Source organism: Chelonia mydas, chromosome 1, assembly GCF_015237465.2.
Source record: "Chelonia mydas isolate rCheMyd1 chromosome 1, rCheMyd1.pri.v2, whole genome shotgun sequence".
NCBI lineage: Eukaryota > Metazoa > Chordata > Testudines > Cheloniidae > Chelonia > Chelonia mydas.
The window spans coordinates 15,922,586-15,931,411 of NC_057849.1; positions in this window are offsets into that span (position 1 = coordinate 15,922,586).

Here is an 8,826-nt window from a genome sequence, read left to right on the forward strand (position 1 = left end):
TACAGAAACAGTTAGAAGTAACTCGGCACTCCAGAAGCTTAGGCCGTGTTCCCTGGAGTCTTTGTTCATCAACTTGATATGGTCTGCTGAGTCAAAAGCACTGCAACAACCTCTTCCCTCCTGTCTCCAGCTGGAACCCAGGAAGACTTTCTCCTCCTCCACTGCACTGTGGAATCACTCCATTAGCTAGTCAGCTAAGTTAATTAACCAACCAACCAATCAGTATTAAGTGGATAAATGAAAAATCTGTTACAAGAAAAATAACAACCGAGAATAGCAAAATATAGACAACTCTTTTCCCATCATCACATTTAAATAAAAAAAGAGTTGGTAAACCATACTGGCTGAGACAATTTTAAAGAGTTTGGCTGAAATCAAACATTCAAGCTATACAATTAAAATGAAAAATAATTTTTCCTCCCAATCTCCGCTTTCCATAACTAACCCTGCCAGGGCTTCTCTGCGAGAAAGTTAACATCACTATCATTCTGCAAAATGCTTCAGAGTTAGGGGGAAACAGCCTGCTTAGTTTCTGTTCCTGTGGCTGAGCAGCTACTCTGACTAATTGACCTCAATGGAGTCTATTAGTCCAGCTACAGGGAGCCTATTGATCATGCCCAAAACTACCACACCCGATTCCAGAAACTTCTAGGTGTGGATGCTAATTGTGCATTGATCTGCCTAGCTACACTGAGCCAGATACAACTCATTCCTCCCCCGCTTCTCCTCTCAAGAAGAGATATCTCCCTTTTTGGCATGTGGGTTACAGTTACACTAAGAAAATACAGTAGAACCTCAGCGTTACGAACACCTCAGGAATGGAGGTTGTTCGTAACTCTGAAATGTTCGTACCTCTGAACAGAACGTTATGGTGGTTCTTTCAAAAGTTTACAACTGAACATTGTCTTCATACAGCTTTGAAACGTTACTACGCAGACGAAAAATGCTGCTTTTAACATCTTAATTTGAATGAAACAAGCACAGAAACAGTTTACTTACCTTGTCAAATTTTTTAAAACTTTCCCTTTTTTCAGTAGTTTACGTTTAACACAGTACTGTACCGCACAGTATTTGCTTTTTTTGTGGGTTGCGTTCTGCTGTCTGCTTACTTCTGGTTCCAAATGAGGGATGCGGTTGACTGATCAGTTTGTAACTCTGGTGTTCGTAACTCTGAGGTTCTGCTATACCCAGGCTCTGGGTCACTGATTTTCCCTGCAATAGGTAACTGACCTGCAAGGCCCCACCATCTGCTATGGCTCAGCAGACATGAGACACTGTTTTAAGCGCCTAAAATAGAAATCTGCTCTTACATTGTAGTGGCTTAGAGTAATCCTTACACCAATGGTTCCTCTTCTTGTTTTTGAGTTAGGATACAAGCAAGGGTTGTGGGATTGGGCCCAAACTTTCCTAGAAAACAAAACAGCTAAAAGTACACTTGAAAAAAAAATCACGGTTGGCAGGCAAGGCCAATGAAAGAAGGAAGCGGTAGTTTTAGAAGCTGGTGTGAACAAAATACCAGGGGCCTTGCTAGGCAATTTCAGACAGTACTATAGACAGAGCAAGGTGTCAGTAGCTTCTGGTGATCATGCTTAAAGGCCAAAACAGAGAGACCAATGTGAATAGTGCAGCGATACCAACATGCAAAATAATTCTGCAGTGGGAGGGAGAGGGAAACAACTTGCAGAAGTGGAAAGAGGAAACAAGGAGAAAAGAGGTTGTGTTATAAAAATGGACAGAGAAGGGAATTTTATTAATGAGCTTTTCAAATGCATTGGCCATTATCATCCATTTGGCAGTCACAAGAAGATTATTCGGCCCCTGTCAGACAGGGAAGCAATTGGAGCTCCAATAGTCAGAAAATTGTTGCCAGCTGTCAGAGCTCCAAGCCATTAGAGGGCAATGGGCCAACATGAATCAGGCTGTCAAGAAATGCATTTGCTTGTCAAGAGATTAAGGGTCAGCCCTCCAAAGTGCTCAACAGGGGCTTGGCAACAGAAACAGAGAGAGACATACAAATACCCTAGAATCTAATTGTGGTGAGGACAGTGAGCAGAAAGGTTCTTTTTATAAGGAAATAGAAGGGGAAGGAAGCTACTGAACTGTTACCTGTAAGAATCTGTTACAGTTTAGGCAGCCGCTTGTCATTAGTGAAATTGGACATGTGGTAACACATAGCACCTTTGATCTGATGAGCTCCATGTTACAAAAATTAACCAGTTAATCCTCAGAACACACTAGAGTTGCTGCTTAGCCCTCTGCCCAGTGGGCTGGTTCTGCTTTACAGCATGAACTGGAGGTTCAGACTGGTAGCTGCTTTCTTTGGAGGGGCAGGAATGAGAAGAAGTTGTAGAAAGAGGCAGATCTGAACCAGAGCCCATTGAGGCTGGTGTTTTCTTACTCTACATACCAGTCACAGCCCGAGTGCTCCTACATAAAGCCAGCCATGACCTGATCTGAGATGAGGCATCAGCCTGTGCCTGTATAACCAAACAGGTATTGGATAATTCTCCAAGTCCTATGGTAAAGTATAGCTCAGCAGCCGATTTATAGCATAGCCCTAGAGAAAAGTTCAGTCCCACCTGTTAGCAGCAATAGGAACAGGACTGAGAACACTTGCTCGTTTCATCTCACTTTTCAGTTGCTGGAGACTTAGACTTGAATTTGAACCCCTAACCTAAAGGTGAGAGTCTCTGTATCCAATTACCCATCCCCTGAGCCATCCAAATTCTGTTTTTTAATGTGAATCCATGAAGGAGTCTTTTCATTTAAACAATTATTCGCTCTCTGTTCCACCCACCCCCATAAAATTCGGAGTGACAGCGGAGCAGTGCTATGTGCTGTCCACATGTACAGCAAATGCTGCTTTTCTTCCTGCAGCATCTGCAGAAAATGTAGGGATAGTGTAGGCACCCTTTACTAGAGGGGCCTCTCAACTTTATTGAGAGTGTGCCGGGGAAAAGCCTGTGTGATGTAATCTAGCCTTAGAGACCACAACTCCCATGGTGCCTTGGGGAAAGAGGTAGAGATGTCCTGGTGCAGGGAGAGCCGGCGGGGGACTGCGTTTTGGGGAAAGGAGTGAGATTGGAGCTGTGGAGCTCTGTCCAGACCAGGCGCTGCTGCTAGGAAGCCAGAAGCTGCTGCCGAGAGCCTGCGGGGGGCTTTGATTGAGCAGGGAGCCTCAGAGGCTGTTGGTGGCTTCACTGAGTCAGAGCAGAGACTGTTGCTGTGCCTGGAGCTGACTGAGCTGGGCCTGCAGTTACCCCCACGCTGGTTTGGGAAAGTGCTTGCAAGGGAAGGGGCACAGCAGAGAGACTGAGTCTGAGGAGAGGCAGAGTGATCTTCCCACCGAACCAGGGCCCAGAGCTGCTGGCATTTGGTGGAGCCGGCTCCAGTCATCAGAGGGGTTGTGCAGCTTGTTGCCTTGGCTGGACTGATACACAGACCCAACAGAGCGCTGACTCCAGCTGCAGGTCATCCAGCGCGCCCACGCAGGCAAGCGTCTCGGACTCTGAAATCCAGAGGAGTGTGCACTGCGGGGTGGGGTAAATGGTGGCAGTGTAAATGCCAGTTACATAGGTTTCATTTATTACTGTATCCTATATTTGTTAATTGATTTTATTTAACTGCCCCCTGTGGATTTAAATTAATAGTGACATATAATCTTAGACAGTTATACTCTGATTTTTGAAGTTGTTAAGTAAAGGTGTGTTAACTCTAATTTAAGCATATTGGATGTATATTATTTATAATTGGTATTTGAGTTACACCCATGCCACAGATTATATTATTATTATTTATTATTAGAATGGGTTTATTGCTGGAGGTTCCCAAGGCACACCACGGAGTGTGTACAGATGCCAGTCAGGTGGAGGCACTGCCAATTTTAAATTCCTTTAGGAATAAAGGGACTCCAGCAGAGGGGTGGATAGAGGATTCCCACCTAACTAACAGCACCACTGGGATACTCAGGATCTTCTTTAATGTCATAGAATCATAGAATATCAGGGTTGGAAGGGACCTCAGGAGGTTTATTGTTTATCGAGAAGGTGTTTGATCTGGTGAAAAAATGATGCATAGTGAAAGAGAGTGGCTTGGAGACTGAAGAATGTAAGAGGGAATACAAGGAACCGAGTAGACCGATTCAAAGGCAGACTAGATGAGACAAGCAACTATATAAAGGCAAATGTGTGAAATTTGAGAATTATAAAGAGCAATAACACAAGTTAGGTTTACAGCGGTCAGATTTCTTACTGAAAAGTTTTCTCTGCAATCAGATATAATGAAAGATTACGATGGCAGAGTTCTCACTGACTATGATGATATTGAACACAGATGGCGAGATTACTATGCTTATCTGCATGACTCAGAGCCACTTAGAGCACAGTATGACAGAAACGAGAGTACGGAGTCAGATCCATCAATCCTGTAAGAGGAAATGGTATATGCTATTATGAAAATGAAGTCTGGGAAAGCACCAGGGGTAGAAAACATACCAGCAGAATTGTTAAAAGTGATTTGGTGACTGTGGTATTGATCTCATGTGGAAAATTTGCAACCATGTACGGATGACTAGAAATTGACCAGACGACTGGATAAAGGTAATCTTTCTGCCCTTACCAAAGGCGGGAGATATAACAAGATGTAGTAACTATTGTGTCATCTCCTGGATATCATCTGTGAGCAAAATTGTACACAATCCTGGATCATATGAAGTAAAGGATAGATGCAGAACTACCACCACAAGTTGGTTTCAGACAGGGCCAGGCCAAACATAATCAAACTGTGACTATTCATCACATCACTGAAAAATGCAGTGTGTACAATCACCTATTGATTTATTGACTATTCAAAAGCATCTGATACTATCTGACTGTGACTATCTTTGGAGGATCCTGGCAAACATAAGGATTCCTAAACATCTCATTGAACTCCTTGTTTCTACCACCACCATCAGACCACAGCACAATGTGAACAGCAGTAGATGACAGCGAGTGGTTTTACACTGGGCTGGGTGTGAGACAAAGGTGTATTTTAATTTATCCCCAAGCCTTTCAACATATATAAGAATTTATTATGAGACAAGCCCTGAACGGTATTGACAAAGTGGAAAGAGCGCAGATTTTCACTGGTGGGCACCTCTTAACCAACCTTAGTAGTTTATCTCAGATAGATAGAAAATGGTCTCATCACAATATTTTGCAACCAGAATTCTGCCTTCGGGCTCCTTGCACATAGGTGGGTGATCCACTTACACACTTGGTAATCTGATGTGTCCCCCTGCCTGTTCAGTGTCTCAGCTGTGGCAGCCATTCCCTTGCTAACCCTGCTTACGCAGCACAAAATATCAGTAACCTAAAATGACACTTAAACACATTGGGGACAGGTGCATTAGAAACTACACACATGCATAGATGAGACAGATGAGGGGGTAGAAGATTGAGGAGGGAGGATCAGTTATGCTAGTGGTGGTGTTCATAATTTCATTGCTTTGGATGAGACAATTTTGTGTCACTAGAGTAACTAGGGGTAGAAATTCTGGCTACTTAAGTAGAGCCTTAGCAGAAGATCAGCCCACCCAGCACCTTTGAAAGGTTTTGCTGCAATGCTGAAAATATTCTTGCTGGCTGGAATAGTTGGTGAGAATTGCCAACATTGTCATGACGCTGGAGTGGATCAATTTCAGAAAGGAAAGAAAGCCAGTTAAGGTGAACCTTACTTATTTATTTTGATTGGTAACAAGTGCCTATCCATTGTTCTAGATGCTTTCACAGTGATTCCACAATATTATATGACTTATTGCTCTAGCTACTGGTTGCCAATGGCTCCCAGTGGCTACTGCAACAGCCAGGGGTCAGCTGGGTATAAGAGAACCCCTGTTATGTCGTCTTTCCCCCAGCCATGTCCCTAACGCCAGCCTCTGGGAGTGGGTTGGAGTAGGAGCTCTACAACACCAGAGGATCCCCCTCCAATGGGAAAATCATCCCCTTCCCAGCTGTACAAATGGCCTTAAAACAGGGGAGAATCTGGCTTTATATTTCTAAGCACATTCTATTCACCAGGCGCCCTAAAACAGAGATGGGCTTTGTAGCCTGTTCAGAAAGTTAACAAAGCAGAACTCTCCTGAACCAAGGGGGAATTGAGTTCGAGAGTCCTGTAGTTATCCACATCATACAGTTTGCTTGGGTATTGAGAATGCCACCATAGGATGATTGACCCCCAAACAGAGGCTCACTGCTCAGCAGCAGAACAGTAAAGCATATTGGGATTTCATTTCTAAGATCAGGTCAATACTGCAAACTGTTGTGAGCAAGCTATGTTGGTCAGACATGTGATGAAGTAGGCTCTGTGATCAACACTGCTATGCTAACAAAAGCCCATAGAGTAGACAGTTACACCAGCAAAACTGTGCTTTTGCCAGTATATCTTATTTTGCTGGGGTGCGGGGGGAGGAGGGGAAACTGGAATAAGCTCTACTGGTGCTGGCATAAGCTGTGTCCATACTGGAAGCACTCTGCTAGCCTAGTATACCAATGTAGCTAAACTGGCAAAGTGCTCCTAGTGTAGACCTGGCCTAAAAGACTGACAATTTCAGCCTTTATCTTACAACCTGCTGATATCTAAAATGTGAGGAACCGCACAGCCATATTCAACATTCCTATGGGAGTAGGTGTGGCTTGGAATCATAAGTGAAACATTTATTATATGCTACACCTGATGTAACACTAAACCCTGGTCCAATTGAATTCAATAGCAACATTCTCTAGGATTTCAGTGGGACAAGGTTTAGGTCAATATATAAAACAGCCATATTAGAAAAGGGTAAATAATTTAAATGGTTGAATTAAACAAGATACTGAGCTAAATGGGTTCTCTGCTTTCCAATTCAGAGCTCTTCATAAAAGATTAGGTTTGGAATAGACTTCAGGAAGTCATCTAGTTCAACCCCCTGCTCAAAGCAGGACCAACCCCAACTAAATCATCCCAGCCAGGGCTTTGTCAAGCAGGGCCTTAAAAACCTCTAAGGATGGAGATTCCACCACCTCCCTAGGTAACCCATTCCAGTGCTTCACCACCCTCCTAGTGAAATAGTGTTTCCTAATATCCAACCTAGACCTCCCCCACTGCAACTTAAGACCATTGCTCCTTCTTCTGTCGTCTGCCACCACTGAGAACAGCCTAGCTCCATCCTCTTTGGAACCCCCCTTCAGATAACTGAAGGCTGCTATCAGATCCCCCCCTTACTCTTCTCCTCTGCAGACTAAATAAGCCCAGTGCCCTCCGCCTCTCCTCATAGGTCATGTGCTCCAGCCCCCTAATCATTTTCATTGCCCTCCGCTGGATTCTGTCCAATTTATCCACATCCTTTCTGTAGTGGGGGGCCCAAAACTGGACACAGTACTCTAGATGTGGCCTCATCAGTGCCGAATAGAGGGGAATAATCACTTCCCTCGATCTGTTGGCAACACTCCTACTAATGCAGTCCAATATGCCGTTAGCCTTCTTGACAACAAGGACACACTGTTGACTCATATCCAGCTTCTCATCCGCTGTAATTCCCAGGTCCTTTTCTGCAGAACTGCCGCTTAGCCAGTCGGTCCTCAGCCTGTAGCAGCGCATGGGATTCTTCCATTCTAAGTGCAGGACTCCGCACTTGTCCTTGTTGAACCTCATCAGATTTCTTTTGACCCACTCCTCCAATTTGTCTAGGTCATTCTACCCTAGACCTACCCTCCAGCACATCTACTTCTCCCCCCATCTTAGTGTCATCCGTGAACTTGCTGAGGGTGCAATCCATCCCATCATCCAGATCATTAATGAAGATGTTGAACAAAACCAGCCCCCGGGAATGACCCCTGGGGCACTCCGCTTGATACCAGCTGCCAACTAGACATCGAGCCGTTGATCACTACTCATTGAGCCCGACAATCTAGCCAGCTTTCTATCCACCTTATAGTCCATTTATCCAATCCATCGGGAAAAAGTGAAGTCACAGAAACTGCTGGGGAAATTGGAGAGTGTCTCTTTAATTCCTCTACAGCAGTGGAACACTGTCTGCTGACAAGGGTGGGTGTGCTTGAGGCCAGCTCTTACCCAGAGGCTACAGACAGGCTTTTCTTCAAGGGGGATGGGAGCGTTTTGCCTGACAGTAGGAAGTCTGTCCAGATTGCTGGCTGCCAGGAAGCATAGGCTCCAACTTCTGTTGGCGCCGGTGGGTGCATGCTTTTTTGGAAAAATCTTTGGTACAGACTAGGAGTGGGAACAAGAAAATCCTATGAGAATACTGCCTCTCAATTAGTACCTGTAGACAGGCTTAGAGATTGGCACAGCAGGGAAAGCATAACCAATCTAGACTGCTGTGTGGAAGGGGAAACTGAGACACGCCGCCTCATGGCATTGATGGCTAAATGCCAAGACACTTACACTTTAAAAGATATTGACATCTGCATTATGTACACAGTGCTACACACCACAATGTTTTCAGGCAACCTGGAAACAGAAACCCAGAACATTGCAAAAGCACCTATGGATAACTTTGCAGTGTTTGGCAACACTTGGAGGCTGTATAACCAAAGCCAAAAAGGGATTTTAGGTATACTGCCTCCCCATTGGTCAGAGACCACCCCTCTGGCAGTAATCTCAAGGGGAAGGTGTGACGTTTCACTCCATATTATTCATGAAAATATGCTTATGATATTAATATGACATAACTGAGATATACTTTATGCAAGATGGCTCGTGTGAGATATCATTGGAAAGGTTAGGATTTACTGAATGTGATTATCCAATTTGTACACCTGCATCATTTCTGTATCTGAAGTTAGGACT